Raw genomic sequence first — 12,948 nt, 5'->3', positions numbered from 1 at the left:
TGTTCTCACTCGCAAGCTAACCTGCCAGTTGTTTTCCTTAATCATTTCACTGCAATTTGCTTTTGTGAGTATTTTAGTATTTTTCGTGTTTTTGTTTTTGTTTACGCATTTGGCCAGCATAATGTTGACCCACTTCTTGGTGGCTGGTGATTGCGTTCGATGCGTGCCACGAGCACTTTTGGCAATTGCCAAATCCATTTTTGGGTAAATGTGCGTTTTTATAGATTTCTGTTGCAGCACTAGTTGATGTTGCTACTGCACTTGTTGTGAACTGCATTTTTTAGTTGTTTTTTCGTGACTTCAGTTCCCAACACTTTTTAGTGAGTTTAGCAATTCTGATATGATTTATTTAGTTGCAGGTTTTTAAACCGGATAAGGCTATATTGTTTTTGTTTTTTGTGTTTCTGGAGTTGTTTTGGTTGTGTGTATAAAAGAAAAAAGTGCATACAAATGACGAAAATAAATCGTTTTGTGGATTTGTTTTTTTTTGTTTTTGTTTTTTTTCTTGTTTTAATTAAGTTAAGAGTTGCATTTAGGTTAGTATTTGCATAGCTTCAACTACATTTTGCAACCTAAACCCACACATAAAATTTTTTGTTCTTGTAATTGTGAGTGGACTCCAAGCGTGCGAACATTACACAGCTCAGAATTTCAAGCAGAATAAATTCAGGTGCATAATTTAGCACACTAGGGTCAACAACATCGATTTATAATTGGATTAAAATCTGTTAAAATTTAAGTTTTGCAAGTGTGTGTGTATTTCCATGGTTATTTTCTCAACACCCAGTTTCTTATTCGAATACGAGATCTACATATTATTTTACAAAGTAGGATTTACATGCATGGATGGGTAAATATGAATAACAGCGTAATTAACAGAGAGCAGTACGGAATACTACAACTATCGAATTAACTTTTATCAGATAATTTTTATTACATATTTAGTTTGAGAGAAAAAAACAATTCCCGGTAGATGGATGTAGTGATCGATATCTCGTAAAGTATCGATCAAAAAAATTTATTAACATTTCATGCTAAAAAAACTCGTTTGCTGTTTTTTGTTTATTCCATTCAGTTGTGACTTACAGGGTGTTAACAATGGAAGTCAAAAAAGAGAAAATTCGGCACATTTTACTGTTTTGCTTTGATGAAGGCGAAATGGGGAATTTTGCTTGTGGTACCGATAGTATAACAACAATTTATACGCAATTTTGGATTCGTCGATGGTGTCCAGGCATTTTTGATGTTGAAGAAAATGCCAAGAATATCGATAAAATCACAGAAATAATCGAAGTTGACCGACCTGTTGGTAGTCGTAGCATCGCCCAGAAGTTAAAGATCGAGCATAAAACAGTTTTAAACCATTTGCGCAAAACTGGACTCAAAAATTAGCTCGATGTTTGGTGCCACATCAAGTAACACCTAAAAACATGATAGTGAAGCCTTGGTCAAACGAAATGAAATCGACCCATTTCATAAACGGATGGTGAATGGGGATGAGTAATGGGTCACATAGGACAATGTTTTGCAAAACGATCGTGGTCAAAGCTTGATGAAACAGCTCAAACTGTGCCTAAACCAGGGTTAATGACCAAGAAAGTGCTACTGTGTATTTGTTGGGACTTGAAAGGAATTATTTATTACGAGTAGTTTCCGTATGGTCAAACAATAAATTCAGGTCTCTGCTGCCAACAACTGGCCCGTTTGAAGCTAGCAATTGTCCAGCTATGGCCAGAATTGGTCAACAGTAGTGTTGTGTTCCATTTGTAGCGACTCGACAAACACTCCAGGAGCTTAGTTGGGAAGTTTTAATGCATCCACTATATAGACCGGACCTGGCACCAAGCGATTACCACCTTTTTCTCTGACTGCAAAATTTCCTGAATTGTAAGAAATTGGTATCAAGAGAAGGTTGTGAAAAGAGTTTTTCGCCTATACGGACTTCTACGAGAGAGGCATTATGAAATAAAGCTTTGAATTTTACGTAAAAATTAATCCTATAGATCCTAGGTGGCACCTAGGGCCTCAATATATAATATATAATTGGCTCTGCCACCCTGGGTGTTGATTTTTTCCCACAAATTGAGGTTCCTACAATTTTATGCCGTCGACAAACGGCAGATGGTTTTTTATGAGTAGATTTTTTATGGCAGAAATGCACTTGGGGGTTTGCCATTGCCTGCCGAGGGCCGACTGCTATTAGCAAAAAACTTTTTCTGCCATTTGGTGTCCCATGTCCTGAATGATAGTCACTTTCAACGTTTTCCGTTTTTTTATCGGATCATACTAGGTCACGATTCAAAGGTGAAAGTTTTGTATTTCATTAAGGTAACTACAGCATTCCAAAATAAAGGTAAAAAAGCTATAATTCGACATATTTTTTAGTACTACTATGACCAAGGCGAACAGTCGAAGTCCAATAATTCCGTTCTGGTATGCGAATCGTCGAAAATGTTGACAAAATCATGGAAATCTTGATTCGTTCGGAATCTTCTTCCATTCTTGAGGAATTAAAGTTTCGTCAGAAGTATTTGCATTTTAATTAAAACTATTTCTGCGTTCAAATAAAAAAAAATGGTTGTAGCTTTTTAATGTACAAAATTAATTACAATTAAAAATTATTAGACAATGGGGAAGCTTTTGGGGGTATTTCTGTCATGAAAAAGTTACCCAAAACTAAACAACCCAAAACACCAAAGCACACAAAATGTACCAGGACGTCTCCCAACAAAGAATGTAAATGCCAATTACAGCAAGTGGCGCAAAATTATTCAGCCTATCGGAAGATGTTGTAATTTTTGCAAATGTTGCCGTACGTCAATCATATTTGGCACCCGTAAATAAGACAGCTGCAGTATACAGAGCGTTGAATCGACAAATGATCGGTCGGTGGTGTTGGCGTAGGGTGAATATCGCCGTCGATTTACTAATCGTGCTTCGCAAACATTCCAGCTCCTAGCTGCTCGTCTCGAGCGGACTGGAACCACACGATACCGTGCAGGACGTGGCCACCACTGGACTGCTTGTTCAGCCGAGAATATCACAGCCGTGGCTGCTGATGTCGCAGAGAACGACGAAAAATGAACCAGATGACGGGCCACGCAATTGGGCACCAGTAGACAGATCCTACAACGAGTTTTAGTGAAAGATGTTCCATACAGAGTGCAAACAGAGCTCACTTATTGTCTGCCGACCGTCAGGCGCTTGTGAATTACCGTCAACTCATCTCAATCTCAATAACGAAAATCACAGTTTTGTGTTGAAAATCATCATGAGCGACGTCAATAGGTAAAATTTTCGTTTTTGTGGCACTAAAAATCCGTGTGTGATGCACGTGTGGCAACCATTCAAAGCCCCTGTGTCTTGCGGTGCCCATACGGAAGGAGGGATTGGGCCGAATTGTTTTCAGGACGTCATTGGGAATACAGTCACTGTTACTAGCGAATTCTACAGGGCTATAGTAAACAGCTTCTTACAGCCCGAATTGGATGTGCGGAGCTTGGTGAACATGTTGTTTCAACAAGAGTACGCAACCGCGCACACAGTATGGTCCACAATGGATATTGGAAGAAAGCATTTCCTCTCGCATTATCTCTTATTTTGTATCATGTATGACTTTTTCTTTGTGGCTTCTTGAAGTCGCGTGTTTACGCCAACAAGCTTCAGTCATTCGCAGCCCTTTATCCGAAGAGTTATCATCGGAAATCTTGCGGAGTGAAGAAAAATGCGACAAACGGAAATGCTTTAATATAAAGCTGAATATATTTTTCACGCACAAGGGCGGTGCAACGCTTCTTTCTGTATACTTATACCCACATAACCTACTCTACAGAGGATATCTCGAAGGTTGTTTACTACTTTGTTGTTTTTCTGCCATGAATATTATAGAAGTTGTCAAGATGACACAGTTGATCACTTCCTTTGCAATTGTCTGGCCTTACCTAAAATCAGACCATGTGTTCTAGGTAGACACTTTTTAAATTATCTTACGGAACAGTCTGGCGTGGGGACGGGACCAGTACTATGCTTCATAAGAGCCACAAAATGATTCCACGAAGAAAAATAAATGAAGTTCTCGTGTTGCACAGTGATATCTCAACGGACGTGGAAGGGCTAACGGAGTTGGTCGTGCAGACCGAATACCACCCTAACCTAACCGAACCTAGCCTAACATCAATTCTTAGCGTCAATTTCTGAGCGAAAACCAGTATATTTAACTGGAGAATCAAGATTGAGTCCCCATGGAAAAGGAAAAATTATTTATAAAATAAAAAATAAAAAATTATGAACAAATAATGTTAATTGTCAAATTATAGGTTACTTACGTTCGCATTCTAAATTTTCAATTACAAAATTTTTGTAAAAGCTTTTCTTCAGTAGCATAAATACATTTAGTACCAAAAACTTGGGCTTTTAAATTTTTGAATATGTTTCGGTAGAATTTGACGCCACTATTAGCGATCTGTAAATAATATATTACAATAAAAACAATTATTTTTTTCAAAATTGTTATAATTCAACAGATTTAAATAAATTGAAAATAAGAATATAATTAAATTCAAGACAGTTATATCTAACTTTTTTACGCACATCTATATATGTACAACTTTGATGACAGTGAAAATATATTATATTAAAAAGTAATATAGCTTTGCAAATTGTTTACTTAAGGGAAGAGGCGGTCAGTTGATATAAAATTGATAATTAAGGGACACTTTATTCACAAAATAAAAACATTTTTCTACATAGTTCTCAATGGATTCTAAGTTTCGTAAATTTTTTACCACCATCCAAATAATGTGATTTCTCGATGTTAATTGTGTATATTTCCGCTGAGTTATTTCTTCATATTCATATTTGGAGCACTTTCGGAATGACGGCAATTTATATCTTAATTCTAGAAATTTTGTCTTGCGACTGCGGAGTGTGCGCGGCGGAATGTTGTCCTGGCAGAACAACAATTTTCCAACAGGTCTGTATAAAACGCGTCGGCTATAGTTTTACCCTTTCCAAAATATCAAACTAATAGTCACATGAGAATTCGTCAAGCCGAAAGGCTTATAAGACCTTTTTCCTACTATATGGAATTGCACAAAATAGTTGGTTTTCTGACAGGTGACTATTATTTATTCTCTCAAAAATTCACATTGGGAATGAGACAGAGTGTAGACATTGCCTTGAGGATGAGGAAACCATAGATCATATCTTGTGCCTTGGCTGACTGCATATCTTTCATCGAGATCAAGCGGATCCGAATGAAATCAAGAATGTGTCTTTTACAGATATTCTGAACTTTGTCCGCAAGGCGGAAAATTTACTAAAGAATTTGACTTTCAATCAATTCCCAAACTGAGGTAGGGAGCATCTGGTTTAAATAGAACCTGGTGTAATACATTTAAGGTGGTAGTGCCAGTCAATAGGACTAATACTAACTACTTCTAAAACATGTAGTAGGTCACAAAAACTCAGTCGAAGTGTCGGCTTTTCCAGTTCCAAATATTATGTAAATCTGAACTCACTGATCTATGTAAAAAGCCGGTGGCCTCTTAACTAGATAATTTTCTAATAACATGGCATGGATTCATTTCTGGTTTAGTGACATCAATTGTGCTAACTTCGATGTCAGGATACGACCGTTACATCACGGTTCCATGCGATGGTAAACTGTTCTTGTAATACAACGATTTTCAACTGTTTGTTTCATTTTCGTCTTTAATGAGCTCAAGAAATCCACTTGTGTTTAATTTTTACGAAAATATTCGTAGATGAATATTTCAAATCGCTGTCACCACAAAACTATTTGACAGATCAGTCTTTGAGTTCTTTTGAAAGCAGCTTCTTGATAATCTTAAGGGTTAGATTTGTGGAGGAAATGGTATCTGCTATAGTTTCCAAAAGTTATAAGCACTTCCTCGCATGGTTAACAATTGAAGTGGCACGTAATACTCAATATATGATAATAGACTTTTGCAATCAGATAAAATGTCAGTCAATAATTGCATATGCTTCTTGAGATTAGAGAGATTTTCTGAAAGAAATACTAAGCACATGTCGCAGCTCTCTTGAAGCAAGGGGTTTTGGAAATTTTATAAATCACTTTTTTAATCTACTCACTAACAGCAAGTCGGTAATACTTTATTTTTTATAAATATAACGGGACAAATAGTTACTAATTCTTGCCATTTTTCAATTAAGTTAACAAGAGAATAAAAAATTGGCTCCGTTAAAAGGCACGTTGCTCCATTGTTACCAAATTTTCCATGCAAGACTAATTTGTATGAATTTCAGCCGAACAAAGGATTGTTTAATACAATATAATGTAAAAAAGGAGGAGACAGCAAAAAAAAAAAATGTATAACCAATACACAGGGTCTTTGAGTTCGAGTATCTTTTTTCCAAACACCCCACGCACCCTACCCCGTGCACGCTTTCACGTGTTTGACAATCTACTACAACAAGTTCGAGCCAAATATAATCTTTCAAAGCTTCAATTATTTCCAGACAATTTTTTGTATTCCTCAAAGGGCAAGCGCTGGTGTTTTTATGGTGTTTATGCTGACGGGCTCGGTAGTGGACTTGAATTTTTCGATTACTTTTTCGCCGTCTCTATTGGAGAATTACAATTAAACTTATTTTTATATTTGAAGGTGAAATCGCACTCGCTTGAACAAATCGAAGTTCTGGCAAGAGAGATGCAATCGAACTCTGGCACTGCTAAAAAGGAACTAAAATTTAAAAGCCCCTGTTCATGCGATGCATTTGCATAACACAAACAACAAATCATTGCAGTCCGAAAAATATTTCACACACTGATAAATGAGACTACCGACAATTAAATCATAGCAATTTGCAATTTGTGCTACCTAAACGCGGCTACAGCCGCTCGAACTAAGCGCTTTTTGACCGCTCGGGCAAGTAATCAGTGGCGCGGTCAAAGAAGCCTGGGAAATAAACTAGCTGTACCAGTGAGGAAAAGAGCCGGTGCAGATTGAGTTTTGTTTTATTTTTTTGTTATATTTTCTATTGGACAATTGGCTAACCTCACTAAATTTCACAACAAAACGAGTAGCGCGCGTAAAAGTCAAAAGTCAAATTTCTAAGCGCAGGCAAACACTTGCAATTACACACACATGCACACACACACACACACACACACAAATGTATATGTATATATATATATATATATATAATATATATATATAGTATATATATCCATACAATAAAATAAATAGCGAGCTGATTGTGAGTGGATCGCGGCTTATTGTTAGCTGAATGTTGCAGCAAAATATTTTCAGCTACTTGCATACATACATACAAACATATGCATATACATATGTATGTGTAGAAGTGAAAACATACGCGAAAGAAAAAATCCAGAATGTGTGCTGCTGCTTAGAAAAATGCTTTGGCACATTCAAAGAGCAGCAAAAAAACAAGTTAAAGCAACAAAACCAAAGCAACATCAATTACAAATGCAATAAAGTGCAGAGAAACTTTGGCGTAAAATTGCCAACAACAAATGACGATAAGTGCGGCAACAATTCCATGCATTTATGCGCTGAAAAGGTTCAAGTGAAAAAATGCATCTCGGCAGCGTTTTGAGTGAATGAATTGCATACCAAAGAGCCAGCCAAGCGGCCAACCGATCGACCGAAGACCAGCTACCAACCATTCGTCCAACCCACCAACATTTGGCCAATACTGCAATAGTGCATTGGCTGGCTGGCTGGCGCTCGCCACACATTTGCCAATAAAATAACCACATTTGGCAACAACAACAAAGCGTAAATAACTAACAGCGTAGTACAACAATAATAAGAAAAACAACCACCATTAGACGCCATTAAGTTATTTGGCATGCAGCTGCTGCTGCTGCTGCTGTCGCGGCTGGGGCTCTGCAACTGTTGCTGCCCATATTCGAGTATATTTTGCTATTGCCATTTGTCCATTTGGGCTATTTGCCTCCATACGCAGTCATGATGTAAACAAAAATATGTCTGTGGCTTTGTAAAGGTAGTCCATAGCCAATTGGCGAATGGACGCGGTCTCACAATTTACCAGTTTGCTAGTTCGTGAATTTTGCATGAAGAAGTGTGTGACTATTTGGGGGCAATGATTTTGTAATTGTGCTGTATTGTTGCTTTTTCTTGGACGCATAGGAAAGCCCGAAGGTGCGATAGCGCAAGGAATACAAGTGACAGTGTTTAAAATACATAAATATGTATTTAAATATGCGAAAAAGGAATTTTTTTCTTTGGAGAGACGAAAAAAAAGGCTGGTGGGGTTTAGGTTGGCGCACTGCCCTAGGCTGTCGAAGAAAGCAGCACCCAGAGACTTTAATCGTCTAGCTTACAAACGTGGACATTAACAGAGAAGGTGTTCAACAGTTTCCTTCTCTGAAAGGTCCCCATAGCTTATCGTCCAATGATCGGTAAACACAGCTACGAATTTGGAAATTGAATGGCGTGGAGTCTTTCAGGACTTTTTGAATCTTGCGTCTATTGTACTGTGACCAATAGCACATGAGGAAATGGAAAATAGAAATAAATGGCGTAATTCCCCTTTAAAAACTGTTAAAAGATGCCGATGATCGAGTAGGAGGCCTCTGAGACGCTTTCCTGGCAAGCTCATGAGAAATTTCATTTTCCTCCATGTACCAAGAAATGTTGCCTGCACAACTAAGATATTTGATCTTCTCCTTACAGGAGTTGACTAGTTTAGATATGCATCATGGCGTCATCAGAGCCTTGATCGCGGCTTGACTGTCGGAAAAATAGCCCGTTCAGTCAATGCAATTTTTCAGTACATTTTCGCAAATTTCGGTACCCTTCGTAAATGTCTAGCCATGAAAACATTTTTGCTGCTGCTGCGACTGTTTGCGTGTAGTACTTCTTGTGGGAACAAACAGTCTGTTGATGCTAATGAGAGCTGAGTTGCTCAATAAAATTCTTTTTCTTTTCAAATAATAAGATTCCTATGGCAAAATATGATAAAGAGAGCCAAGGAATAATATCCCCCATACACCAATTTTGAAGTTCATGTCTGAATGTTTATAGTAGTGGCCAAAATTTGCATCTTTTACGGAAGAAATGGCATGCGGAATCACAAGATCCCTTCATCTGAGGTACAAAAATGTGCTTAGCAATTTCATGTAGAAAATATTAGGTCTTTAAAATATTAATCTTCTACTTTTCTTAAGTGTTGGTCTCTTTTGGAACGCATTAACCTTTACCTTCCTTTCCGTGCAAAATTACAAGTTTTTACTATTTATTTACGTTTTAAATTCAATTAATGTTTTTATAAAAATATAGCTCGTTCTCAGGCCCGACGAGAGGGGGGGGGGATTGGGTACTTTTTTCCCCCGGGCCCGGAGTTTTCAGATGGGCCCGGACTCGAGATTATGCGTATTTAAATGAATTAGACATCATTGGAAAGGGCCCGCATTTGCAATTTTCCCCCGGGGCCCGGATTTTCCCCCGGGCCCGGATATGCTCTCTACGGCCCTGCTCGTTCTATACTCAAGTTCATATTAATCCAGGTTTCAAACTTTGTAGAAAATTTATAAAAATTGGACAAATTGTCATCAAATAAAAAAAAAAATGTCGTGCATTCGTTATAGGAAAAGTCCAAAAATTTTTCAAAAGTCAATAAAAGAATTTTGAGACAATTGAAGCACACATTTTATTATACTCAAATTTAATGCGTTTTAAACCAAAATTTTTGTTTTTAATTCTGATTGAATACTTGTAAATTTTCATGAAAATTTGCCAAAATTTTATTAATTTGGTACTAAGTGGCTTTGCGGCATATTTAGTTTTGTGAAAGAATTGTTTGATTTTCACACACAGTGCAACAATTTCGGCTGGTGCACTGCACTCTTTAATATCCATAAATGAACGAATAGTTTGAACGTATCGAATTGTAGCAGAGTCCACTTAATGGTAGTGTGTTTGACGGTGTTTGTGGTGGTGGTGGTAGCGCAATGCCTATTCGCCAAGGTTGATTGCCTACAATACGTGGTAGCCGTTTGTTAGAACCCTGTAGAAAAAACTCTGCTTACTAAGCATAGTTTTTCACATATACAAATAGGTCAGCTTTACGAACTCGAAGTGGGCGAGATCGTTTGTGCGTTATAGAAGGTTTAGAATTGATTCCTCTCCGAGAATTTAAAAAGTTAATTTAATGAAAGAAAGGAGTTCTTATTATCAGTTATCCCTGGATAGAATGGGAAAAAGCAGGAGTTCGGTGTTTGATACCACTTTGTATCAAGGCCCAGCGCGGATTAACTCCACATTCTTTTAGGCTCCTGTGGCTGTTGATCGCAGATTGATTGTCGAAGAAAAAAAACAAATATCCAAAAGGGTTTATAACTTCACTCATTCCTCATTTGTCCAAATCTAGGCTGGAACAATTTTTTCGTGGAGATTAAAATCAAACTCCGTTTTGCCCACTATTTGGTGGGCACTGTCCGTTAAGTATACATGTGAGGTATCCGGTGAGACTTGGGATTGACTCAAGTACTTTCTGCAGAAGCGCTTTGGAGGATAATCGGTTAACGGAATGTATTATAACTTCTTCTTCTTCTTAATTGGCGCGATAACCATTTACGCGATTTTGGCAGAGTTTAACAAAGCGCGCCAGTCGTTTCTTTCTCGTGCTAACCGGCGCCAATTGGACACATCAAGTGAAGCCAAGTCCTTCTCCACCTGATCTGGTACCGCATCGAATACTTTCAGAGCCGGAGCGTTTGTGCCCATTTGGACGGCATGACCCAGCCAGCGTAGCCGCTGGATCTTTATTCGCTGCGCTATGTCTATGTCGTCGTAAAGCTCATACAGCTCATCGTTCCATCGTCTGCGATATTCGCCGTTGCTAACGTGCAAAGGTCCAAAAATCTTACGCAGAATCTTTCTCTCACTTCGGATGTTGTTATCGTCCACTCTTCTGCGCTATACGTTAGGACGGGCATGATGAGAGTCTTGCAGAGTGTTAGCTTTGTTCGTCGAGAGAGGACTTTATTACTCAATTGACTACTTGTATTATATATTATGACTAGCTGCAGATTTTCCCACTGGGTAAGTATGCATACAAAATTGGTTTTGCTTGCTGGTAGTTTTTTTTTCATACCTTGTAATTACTATTGTTGTTGTCACTGCAAAAACTACAAATATTTGGGCGAATATATTACGTTATTGGTAGCGAAGCATTATTGTTCACATATAGCTGTGGTATAGTTAAATGCAATTTTGTTATTGTAGGCTTGTAGCAGAAGCAACGGCAATAGCAACAGTTGCCACTTGAAGTTATTGTTGAGTTCAATTCTTTTTTTTGTGTGTTTGTATTTGGTTACGCTTTCCTATTTGGGCCACGCTTCAAATCGTTGTTGTCACTGTTTTTGCTACTTTTGCGCTGCCCCTTGCGGTTGAATGCTCTATTGGTTAGAATTTTGAAAGCAGGGCAATTTTTTTCAACTCGCTGTGCAAATTTTTAATTTCGTTTTTATTTCAATTTAAAATTTTTTTATTTTACTCTTTTTGCGCCAATAAAGCTTTTGGCTCTTGCTGGGTTGGTATGGTCTATTGCTGCCACTGTAGCATAACTACTTTGACTATTATGTTGCATTACTTTAACGATTAGTTGCAAATGTGTTATTTTTCTGCTTGCTTTTCTGTTGTTATTAGTGTCGCTTCGTATGCTTGTTACGTGAGAAAATTTTTAAAGCAAACATTTTAGTTGCGGTATTTTTTACAAATAACTTTTTTTCTTTACAATTTACTTTTACGCTGGCATCGAAGTGGGTACTTACATGCTTCCATGCAAATATACCATACATACATACTCATGTGCATACGTATGTATTCGACTATTGGCTTAGCCGGGTTATTGATGTGCCACTGTTGGATGTTGGCTGTTCTTGTTGTAGTTGTGTTTTAGCCTTGTTGTTTTCGCTGCTACGCTTAAATTGCCACAACCACTGGGTTTTTGTATTACTTATAACGTTTGCTGCTTTTCGTCATTACTCTGGGGATTTTTTTCACAAAATATACATTTTTCCACCTATTAGCCCTTTATTGATTTAAATTTACAACATTTGCACAACTTACCCAAAACGATTCCAACTTAAGTTGGCCCCAACTTGGGCTTGCCCGTCTGTGGTATTTAGGTGTTTGCGAGTGCGTGCACACATAAATACATACTTATGTACGTATGTATGTTTGTTTGTGCGCGTATTAATTAATGTAAAATACATGCGACAAAGCGTTAGATTTTACAAATATTGAGCACAAGTGTCATTTAGCGAGCAACAAGTTTTTGTATAAAATTGAGTGAATGAATCGAAAATATACCTTTTTTTCTTAATTGGTTTCTGTTTTCATTGCCAAATGACGTGTTTACACGAATGGCATTTCTGTTTGAATCGTTTCGGATTATTTGTGAATTTTAGCTAATACCCGACAAGATTCGCGGTGCTGCATAATTTAATTTATAACGATTCTTACAAATTATTTGAAAATTTCGGGTGGAGGGCCTTATGGCACTATGTATGTGCCCACGTTATACCTACGTCCAGGTCGTGCTTCTTCCTGCCTAACACGTTTTCTATATATGTAGAAAGCTATTTTCTTCCAATTGTCTTCCTTCTCTGTCATTTTTTTTATTCTTTTCCGACTTTTAGGACGTTACATTTCCTACCACGACTTGGAGTCGTTCGCGTGCTTCTTGCTTTACATATTTTGCATTCGAAAAATGTGTGACTTGTCATCTGATAAATTGTCACCCTATATACATATGTACAGTCGGGAAAATCCGCTTTCCCCAATACCCGTGGCCGGAAAGAAACTGCGTAGTGTAAAAGTTTACTGCTCCGAAAGTTCTGCTGCACTAATGTTGAATGTCGCCGATTATTTTATGTGTCCATCTTCCTATAGTTACTACGTGCCATTTGCC

General features: G+C 37.7%; 1 protein-coding gene across 5 annotated transcripts in view; it reads right to left on the bottom strand.

The window, feature by feature from the left end:
* Positions 1–12,948, bottom strand: part of LOC128861866 (uncharacterized) — a 210,558-nt gene that overhangs the window by 56,835 nt on the left and 140,775 nt on the right. For 3 of the 5 annotated variants that reach the window (XM_054100242.1, XM_054100253.1, XM_054100257.1), the window contains one exon: positions 4,326–4,462. The exons of the other annotated variants lie outside the window; for them this stretch is intronic. The gene's annotated coding sequence lies outside the window, so the exon portion shown is untranslated. The remainder of the gene's footprint in view (positions 1–4,325; positions 4,463–12,948) is intronic. 5 annotated transcript variants of the gene reach the window in all.

Source organism: Anastrepha ludens, chromosome 2 (genome assembly GCF_028408465.1).
Source record: "Anastrepha ludens isolate Willacy chromosome 2, idAnaLude1.1, whole genome shotgun sequence".
NCBI classification, from domain to species: Eukaryota; Metazoa; Arthropoda; class Insecta; order Diptera; family Tephritidae; genus Anastrepha; species Anastrepha ludens.
The sequence above is the reverse complement of the archived record's forward strand: the minus strand, read 5'-3'. Positions and strand labels throughout refer to the sequence as shown.